We start from the raw sequence: 27,364 nt of genomic DNA, 5'->3' as shown, positions 1-27,364 counted from the left end.
TAACAGTTTTCTGTATTTTTCAGCCACAGGAGACAATCTGGGCTAAGGCTTGTGCACAGGCTGCTCAGAAGGAGGAAGCTGTACCCATCCCCACTGCCCCAGCTGAGACCTGGGGATCACTCCTTTAGCCTCAAACACTCATTTAGAGCTGTTTGATTCCAACACTACTCAGAAGGGCTGATGGAGGCCTGTACCAAAGCCACAGTCAAGATAAAAATGGAAAGGTTGATGTGTTTTGGAGCAGGTAATTGCATTTTTGTATCTTCCTGCAGTCGCAGTGTGAGCAGGACTTGATAGACAGTTGAGTGTTTGAAGGGGTTTGTAATCAAAATGTCAGACTGTGCTTATGTTTTGATAAGTTTATGAACTCCTCTGCCTAATTAAGCAGACATAATGAGAAATTTTCTATAATTCTGGTTTCTGTGGTGCAAGACACTCCTGGAAAGAATAATGTGGAATGCAGTCTCCCGTGGCAGAGTGAACAGAAAACAATTTCAAGCTGGTATCCCCTAATTCTCTTGTGCACCTGCAACTCTCTTAGCACCACTTGAGTTAAGTACTTTTTATCGGAGTGTTAGTGTCGCCTACTGACTGTGGTGCTTTTCTTCCAGGATCTCCAAGGACACAGCACAGTGGTCCAAGGTCTCATGAGAATTCTCTTCCTTAGAGTTACAGTCTTCAGACTGAGTATGCACATCTATTGTTCAAGATGCGTGTCAGAACTTAATATTAATTTATATAAGGAAGAACCACTGTGTTTTTCTTTTTTAAATATATCCCCTATGAAAGGGTTAGAAAAAGGACCAATCAAGGTCATTGTATCACTTTTTCTTTTTAATATGCTTGAACTCAAAGTCCATTCTAGCTGTAAACTTAGAGGCCATTTACCTCCCATTTTGTCTTTAACAGAGCACTTTCTGATTGGGCTTTAGAGTTCCCAAGCACTTCACAGATTTTTTTCAAGACATTCTGGAAATTAATTCTTTATTCTACTGTTTTAGTTAGACCCCTATAGAAAACTCTTTTTTTGCACATTTTTTGTTATAATTTGTGGTCAGAGCAGGAGCCACGGAAGTTGCATTGACTTCTAGAGCTTTCCCTCATTTTTAAAAGACCAGTAGTTAAGTTTGGCTCTATGTCTGTCATGTAACTGCTTGCTCTTTTTAGGATTCTTCTGTAAGCAGCTTCTTTCTCTCCAGTAGTCTAGTTATGCTGCATGAACCAGATTTGGCAAGTAGTCTGTGGGCTGTAGTCACCAATGCAACCTTTCTCTAGGTAAAGAAAACTGAAGAATACCTGAATATGGCTGGGGCTATGAGGCTCTGACACCAGTATCACAACTACTTGAAAGTGTTTAGCAGATTGTGCCCTAAGGGACAATAGAAAAACTCTTCATGTGTCTTCTGCAGGGAACAGTGCAACCTCTTGGGGTTTGCATCATGTTGGACCTAGGGAGCATTGCATCTGAGGCCTTTCACTATTTCAGTGTATTTCAGTAGTAGGAATGGGGATGGCTGAAGGGGATGCAGAGTTCAGTGAGGGTTTTAACTCAGAACAAGATGTCTTTCAAAATATAAAGTGATAGGGATTGGCCATGTACCACATCCTGGAGGGCAAATTTCAAGCCTGAAAACCCCACTCTTTTGATTTAACCTGGGGAAAAAGCAAAGCGTATGTGAATAATGGTGACTTGCTGTATTCCCCCACTGGACTGATGGGAAGCAATAACCTAAAATTTCTGCTATAGCTGTTAAAAGAAATTTCTTTATATTTGCACTGTAAGCAATAATGTTGTCATTTGCTCTGACTTAGAGTGTGAGTAGCATGTATTGCTTTATCACTGAGCTACTGTTGTTGGTCTACTACATGATTGTTACAGGCAATGTAAAAACATGGAAAAAATGTGGATCTGAGCCTGTGGTCCTATAGGCTACAGCCTTGTAAAAGAATTTGCAGCATAACTCAGGCAAGGAGGCAGAAACAAGAGGCTTGAGCTGGTTGGCACAGCACTGATTCTCTTCTTGATGCAGCTTTTGTTCTGAAGAAAAGCTTTTAAGAATGCAGTTAAAATGAGAAAAAGTGATGGTTTGTGCATTTACAAGGAGCTGCTCCCTAACATAAACAGCAAGGTAAAAGGGAAAGTTGGACTGTTTGAAAAATCCAACTGGAAGTGATAGTGTTTGGCATAATTCACCGATCATGAGAGACCTGGCATCCCACGGAAAGAGCAGTGATAGCTCTGGAGGGGACAGGGTGCTGAGAAGGCAATGGACATGGAGACAAGGTGCTTGCATTTGCTGCTCTCAAGAAGAGGAAAGGTAGCACAGGGGGAGATGACAAACCTGACAGCCGGCTCGTAAATCACCTCTGTGGCTGTGTTGTGTAGGATGGCATTTGTCAGAACTCGAGGAAATTATCTACGTGAGCGCTGGCATGAAGCTTTGTCCTGGGGATACATACATTTGCTTTAGAAGAGGGGCACAAAAAAGGGCCCATGAGGCAGCAGGCAGCCCCATTGACAGCACCTGGAGAGAGCAGCTAGAAATGATGCCTGAGGAGACACCTGCTTGACCAGGGGACCCACGTTATCCCAGGCATCACTTCACATATGGACACTACCAGACATGGGCCATGTGTTTCCAGTCACACCTGGAGCAGACCTGTGGCTTGTGACAGCCCAGGAGTGACTGGCCTCAAATTTGTCTGGCAGCCAGTGCGAGGAGAGCACTGACCCCAAGGCTCTTCTGTTGGTGGTGAGAAACTGAGAGCCAGAGTCTGACATTGCTGCACTGGGCCCTGACTGCAGACCAGAATCTCTCTCCTCCTCAAAGTGATGCCAGTGGGGTTCTTGTCCTTTGCAGTTGGTGGGAGGTGACTCAGGTACCCTTTGTGGTCCTGCTGGCTTCTCTGACTCTGACTGGGGTCTGACCCCTGAGATTTTCCAAGGTGCTATGAACTGAATGTGAAGATATATCTTTTGATTTTTACAGGTTTTTTTCTTTAAGAAAAGACCACTACCCTCCACTGCTCTAGGCCAAATTAACTGGCAGTGTTTCTTCAGGTAAGATCTGCACCTTCCTTCAGTGCACTGATATGTGGCCACATCTGTCCAAAGAGCACTGCAGATGCAAACACCCTCTGGTGCAAAGAAATTGATTTGCAGAGCACTCTTCGTTTTGGCCTCACAGTGGCTGCTCTGCAGGTCTGCCGTGCCTCAGGACACTTGCTCCCTGCAGGCAATGCACGTGACACAGGAACAGATCTTTTCATTCATTCATTCTCAGAGTTTTCAGTGAAGTGTCACATTCTGGCTGAAGACTCATGAGACAGGGCTTTCGTGGGCATGCCAGATTACTGAGCTTCACTGCCGGGTCTCTGTGAGTGGGATCTGCAGCAGGCTCAGGCTCAGCAGTGAACGTGCCCTGTAATAATAAGTCCCGTGGTTCTCAGGCACCAGATGGCTGTTCATGGGAGGAGTACTGGTAATATTGCAAATTAATAAGCAAAGAGTCATCCCCTTCTCATCGTTGCCACCCGTCCTGCTCTGGAGTGAAATAAAAGCCCTTCCTGCTCCATAGTTTTAATTAAAATCTGTGCTGGTACATTATAAGGCATCAAGAATGACTGAAATTGCAGACTCCTCCTACATGGGATGATTTACTGCATAGACAATGGGAAGTTGTATGTCTTCCCAACAGCATTATCCTTTAGTCCTCTGCACACGGGAGTAATGCAGTAACTAGTATATGCTGTAGTAAAACTTCCCATAAAAAGTTCCTGTATAACTAAAATATGGGTCTCTAGAAACTTCTGCTTTGAACGAGTCACTTAAAAGATTCACACACTCAGCTACTTTTTATATTAACTCTTCCTACTGCCCTATAAGGTACAGGAAAACCCTTCCCCAAACCTGTGCTCCATATATTTTTTTTGTGCATCAGCACGGCAGCTCACTTGGGAGGGTTTTCCTTGCTTGCTGTGCTAGGGAATTAAAAGCCACTGGGCCACAGGAGTGAAGGCACTGCAGGTGTACCTTGTGGAAGAGGAAAGTTTCCCCAAGACTTTGTCTTTTCACAAACAGCCATCTTTTTCCCATCAGGTGCATGAAGAAGATGCTGTTACAGCATGAGGAGAAGAAATAAGAGGCAGCAGGACACAGTGTGTAGAGTTTGGGATTTTGCAGGGCTGTTGCCCCTGCTCTGTGTCCTCCCCCCAGGTAAGGTGACCACTGGGGCTAGGCAGGATCCACATATGGGGACAAGGGACTGGGGTATGCAGGAAGGGAGCATTGGAGGGACCTGGGCTCAGGAATAGCATTTCCAGTGCAGGAGGGGCTGGGCAGGGTCCCAGCCAGATCTGCTGGAGCCCAGGCAGGGCGCAGCTGTATTTTGAACAAGTGAGGGACGGGAAGAAGAAAAGCCTGTGGACTGCCACCACAGTGGTGTTGTGGGCAGCTGATGAGTTCAAAGGTGGAGAGGATGGGGCAAGGATGGCTGGAAGAAAATGGTCTGTGTAGGGAGAGTTGCTGCTCCGACTGCACAGCAGAGACTGGCTTTGCTCGCTGGGATCCAGTGTCATGTCTTGCAAACACTGGGCATCCCTGGATACCTGTGAGATGTGGTCTGGCTTCTCTGACTCTTCCAGCTCATGTTATTACTCTTTAATTTAAAGTTGTTCTCTAACCCACAGAGTACAACAGATACAACAGCTATGCACACAGCCTTTCACCTCTCCTTAGTTCTGAGAAAATCTCCCAGGGACAGGAACAGCAGCACCAGTGTGTGGGTCACCCAAAATCTGACTGAATCGAACATTTGGGAATGCTGCACTCTGTATAATCCTACTCACCTCTAACTTGCATTTGCCGTGAAAATCTTGTTTCTCAGAAGATGCTTTACACAGACCTGTGATTGATTACTGCCTGCCTGGGGGGACCAAGAGCCAGAGCAAGAGGAAAAATTTGCCCCAAAGTACATAATGAAAGCAACAGTGTGGATTTTTTACGTAGGTCTGACTGCAATGAAGTGAGCCTTGGGTCCTTTAGCAATTATTATAGTTGATCAATAATAAGCACTTCACAAATTGTGGTACTGAGCTCCTGTGCGAGATAAAGTTGTATCAGATAGCAACGTTTGCCATATTGCAAAAACACTGATACAACCATCCCAGTCTTTTCTGGAACTGAACAAATCAGCTTTTGTCAAAAGCACAGTGGGGTGCTAGGCTCCTGGTCTGGATTCAGAGACATTGGCCCTGTGGTTTCTGAGGGGTTTTTTTAATAAAAATAAAATGCCTTTACTTAGCTTAGGCTGCTATTATAAAATGTCATTGTGTGTAGATTACAGATTTTGCCAGAGTCTAACAGTCAATCTTTTCCATATGAGTGCATGCTTTTGGCTGGGAAAACTATTATCTGAATATAATGGCTTTCTTTTCAAGCCAAAAACTAAGTATGGAAGGCACAGCCAACTGAAACGAGAAACGCTGCATTATTTCAGTTTTTGTAAAACTGCTCTTATTTCTGACAGTGGTTTTGCTGAAGACAGTGGTTTTGCAGAAGAGATGCAATCTTTTTAAAATAGACCATAAATAATGGCTAAAAACTGAATTGGAAGCAGAATAAATAGAGACAATTAATTCAACTGAAAAAGGCTAATTTCCATTCTGATTACCCATGCTAGCACACAATCATCACTTAATGCCATTACAAGACTGCAGGATAAGGAACAAATCATAGAATTCAATTGATAAAATAAATGGTACAATACGTGTGCTATTCACTTCAATCTGTCAGTCATTATTCTCCACTGTGCTACACAAAAATATTCCCTTCCAGTTTGAACACAGTTTCAAACGTCTCATTAGGAATTTAGAAACATATATGTGGGTGATGTTCCATCCTCTGTGTGTGTGTTTGTGTCTTTCTACCTTCATCTTCCAAATACATATTTGGAAACTCTTCTTGGTTGGCAAGTATGTTTATGCGTCCCCTCTATATTCTGAAATATTTCACTCTGGCTATTCCTCAAACTTCAGACAAATCTTGCTGCTTCCCCTCATCCAGCTAATTTCCCAAGCTAAACCAGAGTTAATTAATTTTTTGTCATCCTACTGTTCTGGACACGTTTCATTCCTACCACCAGCTGCCAAATGAAGTTCCCTGTAAGTGGCAGCTGTCATGCAAAATTGGGTCTGGAGGAAAGTCCATGCTGTGCTCTGCTGGGAGGACCCAGGGGTACACGTGCAATATGTGATGCTGTGCTGGTTTCACACTGTAATGCTGATGTCCCCTGCAAACCCATTGCAAGAATGTCTTTTAAACAAAAGTCCTCAATTGTATTGGTAGAGTCTTCATTTTCTGTTTTAAAGCATCACTGTCTAAAAGCTTTATTTCACTGTAACACTGACCTTCCCCACCCTGACTCATTTCTGCCAGACCAAACACTATCCAGGCTTCAGCATTTCTGCCATGAGGTGTGGGCGTGATGGTACAAGTGGGACTGCTTTTCTCATTCTAACTGTTGATGACCAGAGAATGAATCGGAATTTGGAGGGGATTGCTTCTAGTGTGATGTGAAATTTAAGAGAAATTGTAAATTGAAGTTCGAGTTCAAAAATAATTTGCTCAGTATAGGCAGCTAGACAGTATATGCGCATAAAATTTGTTTTTCTGAGAAACTGGCATAAAGACCCAGTTTGAAACCCTCAGTACATTTGGATCAAATAGTATTGAGAAATCAATTCAAGAAATTATATAAACAACTATACCTTAAAATAAAAAAAAAAAATTAAGTAGTGATTTCTAACTGGTACAGCAGTTTGCTCCTAAAAAAATTCTGTTAGATGGCTGAAAACTTTTTCAAGCCTGCCTTTCAGCTTATCTCTCATCTTTATAGACTCTGGAAAGGCATGTTAGTCTCTAGGCGATGAATATGATTTGTTTACTCAAAAAGCTTCCTGAAAGCTCAAAGCAGCATTACGGTATGTTATTAAAAGATAAAAAATGTATTACTGTCAGGTGAAGGGTCAATGTCAAATCCTTGTTATATCTGGCAAATTCAGATTTAAAGCTGAAGCAGTCTTGAAGATGCTCAATTGAAAGTGTCATATTCAGCAAAAATATCTCATGATACCACATTGTTTCCTATGTCTGGGTCCATCTAGTGTTGTCAAGAGAGAAATATCACCCTAACATGCAGCTGCCTGTCAATTTACCTCTCTGGATACTTGCAGTAAATTACAAATTGTACAACAGCAACAAAAAATGTTAGGCCATCCTTACAATGTGTGAGTCCAGGCAGGGACTGGAGAGCTGAAAGGCCTTGCTGGAGCCTTTGTCTCTTTTTGTCTGTAAGAGGTGATTCTCTACTGAAAGGAGACTTTAAAAATGGCATTGGTACGTACTGTATCTCAAGGGGAAGAGGCAATAAAAGTAATTTCAGTCAAACAACTAAGCAGATATGACTGGATATTGTAAGAAGCCATTCAGTCGGAAATCAGAAGTCATTTTTACATAACTGCATTCCAGAAGAAATACTCTCTAAGTTTTTACTGCAGGACTCGATTGAGTCCTGTGTATGTCTTTTCATTCAGTTTTACATGGCACCTTCTTAATAAGGGTTGCTATAAAGTATTTTGTGGAAACCATGATTAGAATCTGCATAATAATTCTTGCCCTGGGAAATTTTTTAAAATATATAGGAAGTTTGCTTGAAGAAGTTATAGTCACAGTGATGTAATGAAGGTGAAGTAGCACAACCGTAACTCTTTACTCAAGAACTAAACCAAAATGTCTGTTGCACTGGGGGGGGACAGCTCTCAGAGCAGTGTGTTAGGACCCAAAGGCAACTTGTCCTTTCAGCTAAATTGTTGGAATCTATCACTTTGCAATGAGGTTCTCGGAGGCAATTTAGGTAACTTTGTTTGATATACATCTCAAAACCGTAATGGTAACAATAAACGGCAGAGAAAACAATTTATCCTGTTCCTGACAATTATTCTTTCAATACTGCAGTGACCCCATTAACCAGCCCTGTGCATTAGCAAAATCCAGCATTTCAGCTAAGAACAAGGGGAAGAATAACAATGTTTAAATGGGTTCATTCTAAATCTAATAGCCAGTTGAAAATCCTATAAAGTTTTTATCAAGCATATAGATTCACCTAAATAGACAAGGTTCTTACTTATTTTTCCACTACAGAAAAAGATGAGATCCTTAAATCCAATGCCCTTTCCACAAAGGGCTTGAAATTCTATTACAAATCTTAGCTACTGGAAACTGCCTTTGTATTGACATTTTTCTGACAGCAGAGGATCAACTATTTAAAGTGCCTAATTTATTATTGCTCACATGTAAACAATTTCTCTCTTCCAGAATGGACAAGTGCAAATAATTACTTATGCATTCCTGACAAAAGAGGCCCATGAATTTTTCTCCCCACGTAGCAAGGCCATTGACCTATCAGGTATGTCTCTGGCAGTTGTTCTAAAGAAAAAAATTGATGTCTTTCAGTGCCTTGATATGATACTGTGTAGCATCAGCAGCTTATGACAAACCCTGTTCTCAAATGATTTTGCTGAAACAGGCGTTCTGCTGCCTTTCTGTTGCAGTGGGGATACTGCAACATGCATATATCAAACCAGGAGTCCCGTGGAAAGGAAATATATATGGACAGACAGATTCTTGATAGCTGTTTCAGAGATGTTTATTCCTCCAGCCGCATGGCCGGAGCTCTGCCCAGGAACTGTTCCAGTCACCGGACCAAGGGTCCTTCTGCCCGCGCAGGGAACACAAACCAACCAATGGGAACGAGGCTGAGCAGGGGCAGGGAAGCCCCGTGTCTGTGCCCTCAGGGCCCCTCTCCCAGGGCTACACGGCAGGGGAGGGACCCCAACACCTTTCCATACAAGCAATACTCATTGACATATTTCTGCCATGAGCAGCCCCTGTGGGTGTTAACAAATCACATTTTATGCCCTGGGACAAAAGTGGAGTTTGTATGATGTTTCACTCTTGCTTCAGCCTACTCAGATATTTTATTTGGGTTGCAGATCCCATTTACTAACACAGTATCCATAGAACAGACCATGTTCTCACAGAGCTGCTTGTGCTTTTATTTTAGTGTCCCTATGCAACCCCAGCCTCATTTCCATGGTTTTGTGAGTTATGGGAGAGCTCCTTGGCTGGTAGAAGACACGCAGGGTGTAGATTCATTAATGCCAGCTGCGAAGTAGCAACTTGTTAGTTTCAAGTCTTTTGGAACATAAAGAAAAGTTTTAGATATTTCCCTTCAAGTGCAGATGTGACAGAGTGTGATTATTTCAAACTCTTCAAATTCTACGACAAAAAAATTGTGAGGACAAGAGCAGTGTGCCAGTCAATCCAAGTGGGGTCTTTGTAACATTTGGGCATATGGAAATCATTCCAGAGTTTGCCTGCTAGCGCTCCTCTGTACACCAGTAAAGCAACTGCTCATTGCTAAAGAAAACACAGAGCAGTGCAAACTTAGGGTCTGGCTCCATCTTATGCTGGAATCTGGAGTGATAAAGCAGTTCGAAGCAGATCCTCAAAGATATTTAGCTCTTTGAAATAAGTGGAAATCAGGTCATGCTTACCTGTAAAGCTTTGCTTCTTGGGGAATTTCCAGAAGCAGTTAAGCACCAATTTTTTCCTGAGAAAGCTGTGAACCTGGGGGGTTGAGCACTGCTTTTGGGTCCCTATCCACGTGCTTGGGTATCTATGTATCACCAAGATTCCTGCCTATGGAGGTATCATCTCATTGAATCAAAACAGGTAAATGGTATCACAGCTGATAACTACTTGAACTATTTCCCTGACACACCAAAAGGCAGCAGCAGCCCTCTGGTGCTAGAGATGTCCTGTTTTATTTGATTGCTTGGGATCATTCATAATCTCATGGCAATTTTCATGACAGACCTCAGCCTGCAATTTAACTGCAAGCCTAAGCTGCAGCACCAGCACAGCTGCTATTTGAAATGGTAGATGAAGATGGTTTAGTGAGGCTGAGGGAGAAGGGCAGGCATGGAGGAGGGGAGTGGGAAAGGAGGGCTGGACCCCACTCAGGTGGGGATGGCAGGGCTGCTGCCAGCTCAGCCCACTTCCTCCCCTACCAGTCAAGGACAACACAGCCCATGCCACACCTGTCTGTATTTCCTCCTTGATGTGGTAAAATTACTGTCATTATTAGAAAAGAAAAAAAAAATTAAAACTGTAATGAATTAATCAAAAGCCATTGCTGAAAAGCAAAAACAGGATCATGAACTTTTTTCAGAGACAGATTCCAACACTAATGCTTTGTAGCCTCCAATTCTTTTGTTTCTCTGGATTTGAGTCATTACATTGTCTTCATGTCAAGCAAAGCAATTGTCTGTGACCCTGAGAAAATGACTGTACAGGCACTTTATGTTTTAATTAATGCTTTCCCTGCATTTCAGAGCAAGATCTCTGTGTTGTGGTGGTACAAATGCTGTACTCTGTGCTGGAGCTTACACCCCTGGTAGGACCAACCCTGAAAAATGTAGTTTCCCCCAGGGTAAGCAAAATTTGTCAACCCATAGTGGTAGGTGGGATCTCATTCAGCTGCTTTGCACTTTGTATTTATAAGCCAAGAGCTGAATGTGCTGGTTGTATGAGGAGAGGTTTTTCCCTTAGAGTTGTCTTTTAAGTAGTGTAGTGGTCATACTGTTTCCTCATGCTTTCCATCTGACAAGCTACTTCACATTTCTGCAAAACAGAGACAGGCAGCCTGGATCCAACTTACTGCACCCATGACCCTTCTTGTCACACTCATCAGAGAAGTCTTCTTTGTGCCAGGCTGAAGGGTTTGCAGTCCTTCTTATCCATTTCCTATGACCTGGTTGCCATTTCCAAGCTTGTGTACTATTTATTTGGCTTAGAATTACTCATTCAGCTGTTAGGAGTATAGATCTGTAGTTTGAACAAATTTAACAAAGTTTGCACAGAATTGAAAACCATGTTGATAGAACAACTGTGTCTGCTGTCCATTTTCCATCAAACTTTAACCAATATCTGTTAATCCAGAAAAAGAGCTTGGAGGTTTTCTATTTACCATTTCCCTTTTCTCTGCTTTTAAAAATTTCTGGTAAACTTAGTAAATGATGGCATAATGACAGGTAGAAAACTGATCTATTTCAGACTACAGAGATCCGTGGGCAGGTGGGTCAGAATGGCTTATTCTGAAGGAAATCCTTAGAGGGTAAACAAAGCAGCTTAAAACAAAGAAGTGATTTTTTTTTTCCTTTTAAATCTTGAAAGCTGCATTTTAGGTGTTAAATTATGCTAGTCCTTTATCTTTTATGCATATAAGATTTGTACACTTTATGCTAACCTGAAACATGCCGAACAGGTCGGAATAGATTGGATTCCTAGTTTGAAAAGTGAAAATGTAAGCTCCTTAGACCAAATAGCTGTGCTTTATATGAGTGTTGTGGGAGCAACTCTGGTTGCAAGGCAGAGCTCTCTGCCCCTGTTCCCACACACCAGGTTTTCAGCCAGTGTCCATTCCCATCACTGCTCCCCAGCTCACCCCAGTGTCCTGGGCTGGCCTCTGGGGACTGCTGGGGATTGCAGACCCTGGCCAGAGCAGTGATCTGTCCCCATCACACCTGTCCTGCTGCTCCTTCTGCCCTGCAGCACCTCACGCCTCTCAGCCATGCTCTCATCCCTTTATGCTAGGAGAAGCCTGGAAGGTCCAGATAGGATCCTATTAGCCCTGCTTTTCTGATTGTCCCCAATTTTCCAACATCTGTATCCTTGCCAGGCTTTGCCCTCTCCTCTAGGGCAATCTGCTCCCTCTCTACTCTCTTACCCTGTCAATCTTTTATCGTTTCTGCCAATCTGACTTTCTTCAGATCCTGTTTTATTCAGGTTTTGTCTCCAGTTCCATAGTCTGGCATTGACTTCCCAGTCCCAGGTAATCCTCCTGAATCAATAATTTTCTGCCTGAAAATAAACAATCCTTGATAAGCATTTGCTGAATTGAATAGACAAGGTTTAGCAAATTATTTGATTTTCACTAATTCCCTCAGCATTCCCTAACTTTAAAGACCATGAAGAGGGGTTACAGCTCGCTCTGAAGATCAGGAGCCCTTCTTTTACCAGAACCTTCTGCCAGGTATAAAGTGTTCTGTCCCCTCCTCCACCCACAACTTTGCACAGCCCCAGTGATGGGTGTAGGCTGACCCCCATGGGAAAATCTGCTTTTTGTCTGCTTTAATAATTGCTCCATACAGCTCTGTCACTTCAGTCACCAAGCTGTAAAATTGCTTTTGTTATTTATGTTGTAAAAGCACTTTGAGTGCAGCCTCAGCAGGGCTTTCTGTGCTATATGGTTGTTTGTTTTTTTCTCCCTTTTTTCCTTTGTCTTGCAATGTATTGATTGAGGTCCTTACAGAGGTGATTAAAATCCCAGCACCTCCCAGAACTACACAGAGTGCAGAAAAGTTTCATTTACCTCTTTCTCCAGACAAGAGGTCAAAAAATTGGCCTGTGTATTTATTTCTGAATATGTCAAATGTTTTGGTCATCTCATCATCATTCTGTAGTGAGCTACAAACCTCAAAGTCCTGGACCAACCGAGAGGAAACAAAGCATGGGTGCTCCCCCAGTGCCACTGAGCAGAGCTGAGCACCCACTATTCTTATCCAGCTACAAATGCCAATTCCAAAATCCATTGGAGTCTACAGACACATATTACAACTTGTTCACAAAATAAGATGAATCAAACCTTTCCTTTGATTTGTAGTTACGTATAGAATTGCTAAAGACAGAAGGACTGGGGTGATATTGTTTTGATAACCTGTGCTGCTGAGCACATGTCCTTTGGTCAGCAGTGCTTTTCTTGTTGTGAACAATTTACATTCATATATCAAGGTTTCAATTTAAAATAGTGTTTATCATACAGCAGCCTGAATTCAGCAGGAAAATTGCTGCTGACTTGCCAGCTGTCATTTGGATCACAAAAGCATCATCCTCCTTTCTACCAAACTCTCCCGTGAGACTCTTTCAAAGCCTGAAGGGTGTCGTAAGGATTTTGACAGACAAGTAAAGCACTAATGTAATTTCTTTCCATATCGCATATTTACCAAATATCAGAGTCATATCTTATTAGGATTAAGCATTTTAGTGTTTCTATCACAAATGATGAGTTTTTTCAGAAAAGAGCCCCCAAAACATTTACTTTCTACTATTGAATTTCATCTTCCTGAGAGCAGGATATCCACAGAAATGAATTTTTTTCATTCATTGTTTAAAAGTCTTTTGACAGTTCAGGCTTCTCCATTGTCTTCCATCAGGGATGAAACATATCTGGAGGCCAGACTTGGAGGCTAGGATTTTTTTTAAAACCCAATGAGGAGGGTTTTTTTTTTTGTCTTTAAAACACAAAAATATTTGACTGCAAGGGTACTTATTGGTTTGTACTGCATGGGTAGCATCCATTACTGTCTTCTGGTTTTGGGGTTTGGTTTTTCTTTCATATGACACACAGAACTTCTCAGATCTCTCTAAGTCTATGCACTTCACCTTCCAATAAGGATTCAGATTTTTTTTTGGTCTAGGTCATGAATAAAATGGTCTTAGGAATTTAAAGCAGGCTCTGGCCATCCTCTGAGTATTGTCTTTTCTTTCAGACCTTAGGGTTGAGGTCAGTAAATTACCTGAATATTACCTGCTCTTTCAAAAGTCCAGCAAAGCTTAATGCAGGGAATTTTAGAGTCCTTGGATTAAAGGAAAGACCTGAGCTAGAAGAAAGTTGGTGTTGGGCTGTTAGGGTGAAGAGGAAAACTGCTGATGGTGACAATGGCACAAAGTCAGGCCACACCTGCCTTTAAGGTATTAAGGTAGATGATTTGATCTCTGAATTCAAGAAGCCACTAGGTTGAGAAATGCAAGGAGAGAGGGAAAAAAAATGCACTGAAAACTATAGTCAATTATGGGTATAATGACGATTTGTTTTGATATTTTGTCTGCACTTTTGTTTAACCATGAAACCCTCCTGAAGCTGTGTGTCACGTGCCCTTCAATTTTTCAGGATTAGGAGGTGGCTTGTTCTTGTGAATGCCCTTGGTGCAAACATTTCATTCCCAAACCTCAGTGCTTTCTCTCTTGTAAGCATTTAATGGGCTTTTTATATGCTTTTTGAAGTTGTGTGACCTTGTGGCGCTCAGTCTTCCAAGGAATGAGAACTGATGGACAGTGAAAAGGCCATACTTTGGGGCTGTGATTTCATTTTGGGGATCTGGTATTGCTGCAGCAGGTTAAGTACAAACGGCAACGATGAAGTCTCCTTCCCCTTGCCTTTCTCATAAAGAAACAGCTGGGACTTCAGAAACACCCAACATCAGGTATTACTTCATGTTTGAGGAGTTTCATTTCAAATAATTCCATGAGCAGTGTTCCAGGGCACTTTCTACCTTTCTCCATCCATTTAATTTCTTTATTCTCAGCACTAATCCGTGTGAGTAGCAGAAGACATGCAGGCCTTCCCATAGTCATGTTGCTCCAGTTGTTTCTACTTAATCAGTCATAAAAACCAGCCTTGAGGTAAAGCTTTCCACATTTCTCACCTTCTAGCTTGGACCAGCTCTTTGTCATTTCACCTCCAGCATTAACAAAGTTTCTACAAAGAAAGAAATTGAAACCAAAACGAAACAGAAAAACAAAGGACTGCACTAGCCTACCTTGGAAAACAAAGAATAGTTGATGGACAAGGACAAGCCACCAGTGGCGTGATTTTCCTCTGCTCCCAAAAAAAGATTTCGGATGCTGATCTCCAGAGACTTTGTTTGCACTGGAGGAAAAGAAAACCTCTATATTCTATTAAAATACACCTGGAAACCTAGTAAGTACTCCTTATTCTATTTTTTTCTGTGCAAATAGTTCTGGTTGCCAGCATACATTGCAGTAGAAATAGTCTGACAGGTTGTAGGTGGTGGGGTGGGATTTCACAGGAGTCAATGGCTCTGTGAACTCATAGCCGGAGTTATGAAAGCTACTTTTCCATGGCTTTAGGCACTCTGGCCCTGCTTCTTCTTGCTGCCTTTCAAAATATAGACCTGCCTTTAAATCTGTGTTGGGTTTGATTCTTTTTGTTGGTTTTGGTGGGGTTTTTTTGTTTGGGTGGGTTTTGGGTTTTGGTTTTGTTTTGTTTTGTTGTTTTTGTTTTTTGTTTCTTTTTTCTTATGAGATGCACAGATTGAAGATTATGTCACTGCTGCTGATATTCTAATCCTCTGGCCTGGAATATTTGAAAGAACTTGGGTGCACAAACTCTTAAAGCTGAACTTACAGCGTTTCAATCCACTGCTAGGGCTCACTTAAACAGAGCCCCTACCTGTAACTTCCACTCCCTTGTTGGCAGTAGAGTCCTGTCATCAAGTAACAGTACTTAAAAGACTTCTAAGAAAAGAGCAGGTTTTTTTAGTAGATATAACAAATATCCCATTAAAAAAAAAAAAAGATATATCTCTGCCTTGTCACTATCTATGGAATAAGAGCTCTTAAGCCTCCTCTTCCTTGTCACCATGCAAGCTTCCCAGACACAGAGAATAAATGCCTTATGAGAAGACTGCAGTAAATTCAAGTAAAATGTATTGTATATAACTAGGGGTAGATCCCTGAAAATAATTGAAATTACATAAATTTGTACTTTTGAAGAAATGATTGTTTGTTATTCTTAGTTATGGATAAGCAGGACCAAGGTGCTCTGTGACATTCTCAAAACTCCAAGGTGAAGGTATCTTTCTTTTCGCTCAGTATTTTCTTCCTCTCAGCCAGTCACACAAGAGCCTGTTCTTCATTGTACCCAATATGAGCTTCTAAGCCTGTTTTCCAAATCTCCCCTGACCAAGCTAACTCTGGTTTAGCATTTCATGGGGATTGGGACAGGGGGCTGACTGCTATTACAGCTTTTTAAATGCAAATATGCAAATAACCTTCAGTTTGTCCTCCTTCAAGTGCCTCTAAGCATAGCATGAATTTCCCCCAATATTTAGACTGCTAATACCACCACTTTCTCCAAATCTCTAATTAGTATTTGCTTCTGTGTTGGTGCCTGCTGGAATTAATTGATATTTGTTAGATGCTGAAGGGCAGGAACATATGGTGCCACCTTGTGTGCTGTGCTGATCTATATGAAACCCTGCTGCTGTGACTGCTGAGTCAGTTCTTTCCTTTTCTCAGCAATAGCAGTAGCTTCAGGACTGACAAGTAGAGAAGGTGAAAGCATTTAACCTGTCATCTGAGTAATGCGGCTACAGCTGCATTAGAAAATAGTAATAGAAAGATAGATATTGGTAGTGAGAAACATTCAGTGTTAAATATCTGATTTTCAGGCTATACCCGTCAGGAAGGTTGCTTTGGACCAGGTTGATTCTGGTCCCCTGGGATGAACTCTAGTATGCAGATGAAGGACATTGATGTATATCTGTAACACATACTTTTTTATTTATTTAATGTTTCTTTTTGACCAGAAGGAAAACAGCTCCTGTGCTCCAAGGCTGCGCTGTGATGCCCATCAAGCATTTGCTAATCTCTTCCAAGTTTATCAAACCTGGGGACCGTGAGCAAGCCCTGCCCAACAGCCTTGGCCATGAGTTACTGGGGCCTCTCCCAGGACACATGCCCCACTGCTGCACAGGAGCCCAGCTCGGGAATCCATTGTCCTGGTTTCTATGTTTTGAAGAGAAGGAAGAGGGTACAGTGGCTTCTTGTAGAAGGCAAACATTGTCTGACACTGTATGTGGGCAGTGAGGTGTGAGGAGAAAAGCCACAGAGTTCAGAGGCAGAAGGGGCTTCCAGAACCACTGAGCCATTTTTATTCCTGCCCCATGACAGCTAAACAGTAGTCTGAAGCTACTGTTCTTCGTGTCTGACAGGGGCCAGGTGCCACTTCTGCATTGCACTGACCCATAGCACAGCTCTGCTCCCCAGCCACAGCCACAGGGCACACATCCCTCCTCAGGAAGTTATGCCCTTGGAAGGATCTTTGCCCTACTGCATCCACCAGGCAGGGATGCTGTACATCATTAGGCAAATGTTATTTCTTAGAAAGCAAGGGCTGGATTATAAATTTACTGACATGCTGCTGCAGGATTAAGGCATCTGGTTTTGTACTGAAATTGCTGTCGGTGTTTGTTTTCGATTGTTTGTTTGTGTTTTTGTGGGGTTTTTCCATTTGGTTTGGTTTTTTTTTAATCATCCTATTCAGGAACTAGTGTTAGTAGTATAAGTACAGTGTATTACTGGCTTCCTGACTCCATTGTTCACTTTCTTTCCTTCAGAATAAATAAACTACAAATACACTGAAAAGCCCTAAAGGAAAAGAGAAGAAAACCATGCGTGCCACCAAACCTAAAACTAAAACTAACTCCCCTTTGCAAAACAAGGTGGTTTCTGGGAATGAGAGGCGCTGAAAAACTTAATGGGACATAGCTCCTGGCATTGATTTGGTACAGCTTGCTCCCAGCTCTTCAGCAGATGATAGTACCAGGGAATTAGTGCAGAGCTGGGGGTGCAATCTAGCTTTGTTATTCCTAAACCATTCAGCTTAATCCCTTCTTAGAGAGAACATATGCATTGAATAAAAGTTTACTGGTTTAAAGCTGACCAATCTATTGAGGCTTTTTTTTTATTTATGGACTTAACTACATACTAATCGAAAGTTGCCTCCACATTTTTCTCACCTGAGGAAAACCACAAATTGGCTACATTTACAGACAGAAGAAGGTGCTGCTAAGGCAAACATTCAATTTCCTGCTGAGAGGCTGTGAATCATAGCTCACAAAGCAATACACACAGAGTTTTTATTTTGTTGTGAAAATACGGGGGTGAATTTGTTGCCTGGAAGAAATGAAATGCAGTGAGTTAGTGTGGAATGCCTTAATTTGTTGCTTGCTGACATAATGTGTTTTGGATAGCTTTCCATTATATTACCCTAAACAGCTGGACACTGGAGTTGATTGGATTTTTTCAAATTTTCATTATTAATATAGGTTTTCTTTTTCTGAGGGAATGGTATTTCTAGCACAGCAAAGGGTTATTTTTTTTTTCTTATTTCATTCTCATTTATCTTCACATCTCTCTCACTGACTTTTTATTTCAGCACCTTTTGCTTTTCATGGGTCTTTAGTTCCATTAAACATCCAGCGCTAATTAGACTCTGTTGTCTAGACTGTACCAAACACTTCACTCAAAATCAAAGAGCATTTAATTAGTTAGTCTACAGGTTACACCCTATCTTGCAACATTAACACAAATGAACAGTTGAAATGCTTGTTACAGACTAGCAAAAATGCAAAAAAAAAGCTTCTATAATGGCAATCAAGATTTTAATTTCGTTATTGATGAAGGCAGTCATGACAAGTCCCTGCTACTCAGATGACTGCCAGGCTGTTTGTGGTGGAGGGAAGGCAGGGAAGCAGTAATACTTATTTCTATCCTTTCCCAGGAACAGCTACACAGACAGAACCCCTTGTCTGTGTTGAGCACCCATGGGGTCAATCCAAAAGTGGGGTGAACCCACATGGTGGCCTTGGCTTAGCACAGCCTGCCACAACCATGGGCAGGATCCATCAGTTTCACTCTTGCAGTTATTTGGGATTGCTGGGTATTTATTCTGACATTCAAATTGGGAGCAGTGAAGTCAGAAGCAATTGCTAATATAGTAATATCTTACTGTAGTCACAGATATGCTAACCAATCCTGGGCTGCATCAAGAGGTTGAGGGAGGTATTCTGCCCCTCTACTCTGCTGTGCTGAGATGCCACCTGCACTGCTGGCAGTGCAAAGCTTACTAAAATTTACTAAAACTCAAAATCACCACAGCAAGTGATTTTGTGAAAATCTTCTCTTTCGTTATTAAAAAAAATAAAAAGGAAAGAAAAGTAACTCCTCCACACTCTAAGCTGGCCCCACAAAAATGCCAGCTGTCATGAAAATCAAATTAATGTCATCAAACAGTAGACATAGTTCACGATTGCTGAATATTCTGGATTGAAAACACAATGGTTGCTACAGAGGCAAAGAATAGTAGGCAGTTCACTTAAGGAATTAAATCTCAAGTAATTATTCTTCAACTGCTCAAAACTATGAATAATTATTTGTGGTCTCTGTAGTGGTCTGAGTTTTACACTGAAAAAATGGAGATGGCTAAACAGAGCCAAAAACTTGATCTGAATGTGCTTTAAATCTGTATGATCTCTGGAATACTTGGAGAAAAATATCTGCTCAAGTGAATGAACAATTCTTCTCAAAGCAGTGCAGGCTAGTGACCAGCAATAATGTTTTCCAGGCATGCTTTACCTACCCCTCCTTCCTTCTCTCCTCAATAACAATAATCTAGCAGCATTCAAAAAGGAAATTATTACAGGTTCAGAGTCTGCCTCTATTTTGCAAGACATTTAAGTGTCTGTTGAAGCCAAACTCACCAAATTAGTTTCTTCTTGCAGATGGATCTACATAAGTCATCTTTTCAAAGAAAACTTCTGCTGAAATATGCAGAACTGCTCAAAATGTGCTTGAGATAATTTGCTAATGACATTGGGTTAGGCAGCACAGTCTGCAAGAGCTAGTTCTGCAACTAAAAAGGAAAATAAAATTAACTAAACTGCTGTGTTACCCCTTTAAAAACTTGAAAAAATATTTTTGATAGAGAAAATAACAGAAGCAAAACAGAATTGAATTTATAATGCTTAACTCACTTTAGTGATCTCCAGAATGCTACACTTCAGTCACTTGCTTTGGTTGACTAGCATTGCTATTAATAGAGGCAGATGTATTCGTGGTGTTCCCATTGTAAAGTATAAAAATGATATTGGCATTACCAATTTCTAAATATTATTATAATTTTTACAGTGCACTGCTGTCAATGATTGCTGCAAGACCTCTCTCTTTCTTGTTTATTCTAGCAGTAAAAATCTGATGAAATAAGGAAGCTTTAACATTCTTCCTCATGAAATTAAAATCTTCAAAATAAGTTGAGCTGTGCACTGACAAAAAATAGCACATATTCCTGCTCAATGTGTTCCTTTTGTTATTTGTTTGTTTTTGCTGTAATAAGATCTTGCTAGAGCAAACTTTTGATACAATTACATTAAATACAAACAGGGAGGGACTGCGTATACCGCTGCCATCTCTGTGTGACGATTTCCAATGGATGTACAATGCCATGAGTGTAAGGCATTTGTCACTCCTTGAGGGGAAGGTGAGTCAATAAAGCAAAATGTCCTTCTTTATACTTACTTTAGCATATAAACCAGCATGTGTGACAAGCAGTCATGATATATTAATGGAGTAATATGTCTTTAAACAGCTATTAGAATTAGCACTTGAGAGGCCACATCTTTGAATGATGACTGCAGCAATGTTTTAGGGGTGTTAGATCTCAGGGGAGTTGAGGAGACTTTTGGAATATAGGTCAGATTTGAAAATATTAAAAGAGCAGCATTGAATGTTTTCAGTTTGCAGTAGAAAAACCCACATTTTTCTATTTGTACTTCAGGCAGGAGCAAAATGAAGATAATATGGTGTTCTCTCTTTACTTTTTGGAGCTCTGAAAGCCCCCAACATCATTATTCTGGCATTTATAAACACTATTAATTGCTGTATACCTCACTGAGGAGTAAGCCAGTGCTCACAGTTTATTCTGGAAGTTCAGTGCAGTCTTCTAGCATAGCAAAAGTTTAGCTACGTGCTTTGTATAAAGTGCCCTCAAAATTTTATTTACATTTTTAAATTAAATTAATTATTTATTAAAATTTAATTTATATTCATGTATGTTAAGGTTGAATTACTAGGCAGAACACAGACACATATATGTTCCACTTCTACAGTTTTCTTTGATCTCATTGATAGGATCTCCCATTTTGTATTCCTTATCTAATTCACAAAAATCTTTAGCATCTCTCTTGCTCTTAGTTCAAAAATGTGCCACTTCCAATGATCCCTCCCACAATCACAGTAGACAGGTGGTGGGTAGCTCAGTATAGCAGTGACTAAGGGAGAAAATATCCATTAAATAGGGACTTTAAAGTTTAAAAGCTCTGATTGAAACCATCCAGAGAGGACTATCTTTTTCTGAAAGTAAAAGAGCTCATTTGTGTGAGATGGGATTTTGTTAAAAGTTTCTAACACAAAACCCACGAACCCTTCATTGAAGGCAGGGCATTTTGCCTGGGCTGGAGCAGGTGAAGCTTCCCTTGGTTTGATTTTTGCTGCTGTAAGAGAGGTGAGTTTTTATTGTAAATAGCCAGGGAATGTCCACAACGGTATCTAACATGCCTGCTAATGGAAAGGTAAACTACAGATTGCCTCATAAACTTATTGACTGGCATTGCTAGAAAGAGTTAGCTTTTTATATTTTCTGGAAAAAGGAAAAATTATTCATTACAGCACATCTCCTCATGATACTTCTGACACTTCAGCTGACCAGCCTGAACCAATGATGGTTTTTTAAGGCTAAGACTGGTCAGAGACAAAGATGCATTAATCTTCTATCTGGTCTTCAACTGTGCTTGAATGAAAGATGAATTGCCCTAATATTTGATTAATCCAAAATCAGCTAATTCATCATTATGTTAGCTTTAGAACAAACCTTGACTCTTAATTCCAAATCAGAGTCTTGAACTTTGAGGACATGATTTGGCCTGTCTCAAATCATTAGCAGGATTGCAGAAGCTTGTTAGATGGAAAGGTGGGTGAGCTTCATTACATACCTTGTATTCCTGTTCTCTCAAACATCTGAATTGAGGTTTTGGTTGACATCGGCAGTAGCTGTCTTCCACGCTGTGTGACTGCTGTTCTTACCGCAAGAGTAAATGCAAAGATAACTAACTGGACCCCCCAAATTCTACTCTGGTAAGAGGTTGTGACACAGCTGGAGAGTTTACCTGCACATTTGGGAGCTCAGAAATGTCCTTGGTCCACCAAGCTGAGATACAGCCTTTCTCAGAAACTAGAGCTATAGACTTAAAGCTGTGTCTTCTGAATGTGACAACCTGAAACGACGACAAGAATCAGAATGTTGACAAATGCCAAGGTGTTGTCAATGAGGCTATTTCTGGGCCAGGTTTGATCCATGTCTAGATCAGAGTTGGTGTCACGTCTTGGATCTTCTCACTTGGGCAGCCGCTTTTCAGTTCTACAACACTCCTATATTGCATATTCAGCTGAAGTGGGTGAGATATGAAAGTCTACAGATGCCTGTAAGGAAAGAAAACATTCTCCATCCCCTTACCAACACTTCCAGGGTTAAAAAGCATCAGTGATTTGCACATCTGGTAGTTTTTAAATTTGGAAGATACTGGCTTTAGAACTCATTTTTCTCTTGTCTTTTCCCACCAGAGGTGCAGAAGCTAACTCTCAGATCTGTCTTTCTTTCTGCAGCCAAGGTCTCTATCTCTCAGCAGTCTTCCCAGATTCACTTCAAATATAAACTGGTAATTAAAGATAGATGATGGTTCACTCTAGTGAAAGTGTTTGTAAATTAATGGAAACTGCATGCCTTCTATAGAGAAATGAAGACACAGTAATACAAACGAAAAAAAAAAAACTTCTGTTGAGCTATTGGCTGTTGAAAAAGGAATTAAAATCTAAGACATCAAAAATATAAAATGGATGTGTTCCCTGGAGATAAAACCCATCATCCCAATTTTGTATCTACAGAAAAACTCCAGGTTCTTTTAGCTGTCATGACTCAGAGGAACAGAAACCCAAGTTACTTCTTCCTTTTTCTTACTCACATTTCTAATTATACTGTTATATCAACTTTAGCAGAAATATGTGTGGTGTAAATTAACTCATACAACTGTGAGAACCCTTGTTTGTTAATTCCCTGGCCTTATTATATTCTGCTAGCCTTGTATTTATCCATCTAAACAGTTAAAACCCCATAGATGCACCAGCTGTGTCTGCTTGTATCAGGAAGATCCTGGGTATCAGCTGCAGGAAGGCTGGAATCGACACAGAGTTAATGAAGGGCTGGTGCTGGGTAGTGCTGTGGCAGTCAGTGGAGGCAAGGAGGGTGTGATGGGTCGGGCTCCTGTGATGCGTGATTGACTCCTGACATATCAAGGAATGTCAGAATTAGTCCCAGACAGAAAAAAAAAGACCATACAAAAGGCAGGAGCTGAGATGCAGTGCTGTCTTCTGGGACACCTAGTTGAATGACTGACAAAAATCTATTATGGAGAGAGGGGTGAGCATGACTAAAAGGTCTCACAGCATTTATTTTGACAGGATGATTAATTTCTCATTACTCATCCAGAATGGGGATGTCTGGGGGGAATTAAGGAAATATTTGATTCTTTCAAACATTGATTATTTGGAGAAAAGCTTTTGCATAAATCCAAACACTTTATCCTGCCTTTGTTTTGAAATGCCACAGTGGGAGCTTTTTAATTTTTTGGTGGAGGTTCTTCACAGTCTTAGCAGTATTAGGACTCTTTATTTCAAAGCCAGGAGACAAATCCTTAGCTGTTTCAGATGGTCTAACATATTTGGCCCATGTTTTCATGCCAGCAGGTTCCTTCTCTTCCTCTAGGACTTATGGTCCTGCTGATGTGATGGAAAGAGGACAAATCATGACTGCTAACCTGCAGTACTGCTTCACTCCAGTAATTTTTACCTGATAGCCACCTGGATAATAATCTTGCCTTCTTTCTGTGAGGAAGCACTTTATGTTCGATGACCCTCAAGAAATAGAATAAGTATTTGCTTCTTTGCTTTTGCTGATTTCTACCTTCCACGGCTCCTGCTTTAACACCTTGTGTTTGAAGTGCCACTCAGGAAGCTCTCTGTGTTTATAACATCTACAGTAGCTGAGCTCAAGAGAGAAAGGCAAAGCTAGGATGGTGCTTTCACCCTTCAAGAAAACCACACCTAGCAATGGCCACGCTGAATCAGACAAGAAGTCCCTCTAGCTTGATACTCTGTCTAGGTAGCAGGTGCCTAAGTAAAAAGTAAGTATATGAACAGGAAAAATAATTACAAGGAAATTTTCCAACTTAACTATTTTTGTTGGAGGTGTAGGGGGAAAGAATTAGATCTGGATATAGCAAGAGAAGGAGAAAATAAATGAAAGTGAGAAGTGTGAACAAAAAAGCCATTCAGAAGGGATGTTGTAAAGGAAAAGGGGAGGAATTGTGGAAATAGGAGATGGTGAAATAATGCAGTCCTTGAGGCAGAGAGAACTGCAGAAAATTTATTGAGATAATAGACATGGAGGAAGGATGGAAGAATGAAGCAGTTGGAGAAAGAGCCCATGGAATAAGGTAATCCTGAACATATGTCAGCAGGTAATAGGAACAGTCAGTCTCTACCATCAGCTACGTTCATAACAGAAAGAAGTTTAAGGACTTATTGTTATAATGCATATTTACTTAAGAGAGTCTGGGTTTTGAGTAATTTTCTAGTATTACAGTATATAATTATACATATTATTATTACATATATATTATATATGTTATATATTATATTATTATATAGTATTATCTATCTTCCCCTAAATACTTCATAAATCTGGGCCTTTGCGTGTATGTTGCTGAAGAGAGACAGAGTAAAAACAAACATGGGAGAAACTAGGAGATATCTGTAAGAGAGCAGCTCTGATGAAGCTCTGTAGGACGAATGGGGGACACTGCTCTGGGAGCACACAGAAGGCTCAGCTGGTCTGAACTGAATGGCAGGGGCTTTTCCCTAGTATCCCCAGGGGTCAGAACACTACCTTGAGGTTCTAGGACACCTCAGGACCCTTTTGGAAGGCAGAGGATAATTTCTGGAGGGTTGAAGGGTTTTCCCCTTTCCTGACATATGCTTTCTCTTCCACAATAATTACAGCAGGTAATTACAGCTAGTACCAGAAGTATTAGGGGAAGTTGCACAGGCTAGCTAGAAATGATGGATTCATTTTTGCCCATTTTATTAAATCCTTTTCTTCCCTTTGGTTTCCTGGAAACCTGGTGCTTGATGTTTGTGTATTTTTCACAACATATTTGTTTAAGGCATCTGACTATACTGACTGTGAGTTCAGTTCTGTTAGGCATTAGCTAATGATTTAAATTAAATTTCTCACTGGAAAAAAAAATCCAACTTGAAAGCTTCATAAAGATTGTTGTTTCATGAGTTGTGCATGTGTCTGATGAACAATCTCTTCTTGATGAAGAAGAGTAAGTGGAACTTCATAGAAAAAAGGAAACAGAAATAAATGGCCAAGAGAGCAAAGCTGTAAGCTTTTTCTTCGTTATGATTTCCAGACAGTATCATATGGAAGCACTAGATTGTAAATTGTGGGGGTATAAATATTTATTAGTTTTCCATCCACTGTGCTGATATTCAGCTCGTATTTTTAGGGACTTTCACAAGTTATGGAGTAGTAAGAATGCAACTATTAGTAATAATTTAGGGTTTCTACTTATATTTACCTACAATAAGCAGTTCTCTTAAAGAGCATTCAGTGTGAAGCAAAAAGTTTTGAGTTTGGGTAAAATTCAACCATGTACACACCATATCAGCGCTACCTTCTGGCTCAAAGCTAGTAGCAATGAGAGTTGGTCAGTGGTTTATGTTTGTAAAGACAAACCCACCCTGAATTATTATAGGGAACCATTGCTTTATGGAAATAGATGTCTGTCGGCAGCTGGTAAAATACCAGTTACAATATATTTCTAGGAATAAAGTATATTTTTGTTTTGGTTTAGGACAATTCTGTTTTCTTTCAGGATGGAGTCTTTGTTAAAATAGGCTAAGAAGGTAAGACCTTCTTAGGTCAAAATCAAATGAGAATTTACCTTCTCATTGACTGCAACATCAAAAATAAAGTGTTCAAAGTTGACTGTTAATGGAGAATTAGTCTGTGGGAGAAGATGGGCTCTTATACTTTTTCTTTCTGTTACTAAGGAAAAAGAGGATAAGTTTTGGACTGAATTCTTGTTACAGAACTTGGTCTGATGAAAACAGTAGCCTTGATTTGGATATTTATTCCCAATAAAATTCAGTTTCTTTATCTATTTCATTAAAAAGTGAACCAAAATTAATGCCTGTAAATTTTTATGGAAAAGGAGAATCACAGTAAATAAAGTAGCTGTTCTGTTTCAAATGCACTCTCAAATCCAAATTAATTTTATATTCACAACAAAGAAAAATGGCTATTTCCTCAGCTAGATCCTTTCACATTCCCTGTTGTATAGTCTCAGTCAGCATTAAGCTATTACAAACAGAGTGAGTAAATTTAGAGCAGGGTCATGTTTTTGTATATTTTAAAGTTTCCTTTATAATTAAAACATTGCTTTGTTTATATAAAATTCTAAGTGATAAATCTGTTTTGTAAACAGTTCTATTTTTACATTTAAATTTCATATAAATTCCTGATCACAATGTTCTCATTAGTCTCCTTTTTTTGTTTGTCTTTTCTGTGATAAAACATCTACTTACATACCTCACAAGCATCATGTTTTCAAATTTTTGTCTGCTGACAAAATCTGAGAAGAGGCTAGAAGAACTTGGTTTGTTTATCTTACAGATGAAAAGGCAAAGGGAATCAAGCTGCAGTCTTTCATTGCCTGTGGGGAAAGCCATGGAGAAGACAGAGCCAAACCTTTCTTAGAAGTGCTCAGCAAAAGCTCATGAGACAAAGGTCACAATTGCTTTGACCAGACAAGAGGAAGAAATTCTTCATGGTGAGAGTAGCTCAGTGCTGGAAGAGACCACCCAGAAAGACTGGGGAACCTCCATCCCTGCAGATTTTCAGAAGTCAATGGGGCAAACCTGTCTGCAACCTGATCGGAGTTTGCAATTAGGTCTGCTCTGAGTGGGGTATGGGACTGGGTGACTCCCAGGGGTCCTTTCCAATCGAAATGCTCCTAATCTTTTATGGAAGAGTACTTTAAATAATGGTCATCTGATTTTTTAATGAGGAAAAGTCAATCTCCAGAACACTTAACAGATAGTACTTTCCATTAGAGTTAGTACAGCTGTGGGAATCCACATGAGGTATACCAGTTTTTGAAGCTTTAAGTTTATTTCTCTGCAGAGTTTACGTCGGCAAATCTTCCTTTAGATGCTAAGTTATGCTGCTATATGTTTTTTAGGATTAACAGTTTGTATAAGACATTAGATATATTCAAACCTTTTCTCACAGTCATTGTTATTTCCCTCTGGACTCTTTGCCAATGTATACCACGTACAGTCAAATAATCACAACATTTTACACACAAGAATAAATAGCTCTATTTACCTAAACTAATAGCCTGGTTCTGCAAACATTTGCCATTGTGTATGAGCAGTTCTAGTGAATTATTCACCTTGTGCCCTAGTGGAAAAATATTTGAG

At 40.5% G+C, this 27,364-nt stretch overlaps 1 long non-coding RNA gene across 1 annotated transcript; it reads left to right on the top strand.

Moving 5' to 3' along the window:
• The first annotated feature begins 29 nt into the window (after positions 1-29).
• LOC109145807 lies at positions 30-27,364 on the top strand. The gene is made up of 6 exons (XR_002047455.3): positions 30-244; positions 2,991-3,061; positions 4,100-4,216; positions 8,375-8,465; positions 14,615-14,882; positions 16,513-27,364. It is a non-coding gene; the product is annotated as an uncharacterized LOC109145807 (long non-coding RNA).

This window comes from Corvus cornix, chromosome 3, assembly GCF_000738735.6.
Source record: "Corvus cornix cornix isolate S_Up_H32 chromosome 3, ASM73873v5, whole genome shotgun sequence".
Taxonomy (NCBI): Eukaryota; Metazoa; Chordata; class Aves; order Passeriformes; family Corvidae; genus Corvus; species Corvus cornix.
Note: the sequence above shows the minus strand (reverse complement) of the source record. Positions and strands in the feature narration are given on the sequence as shown.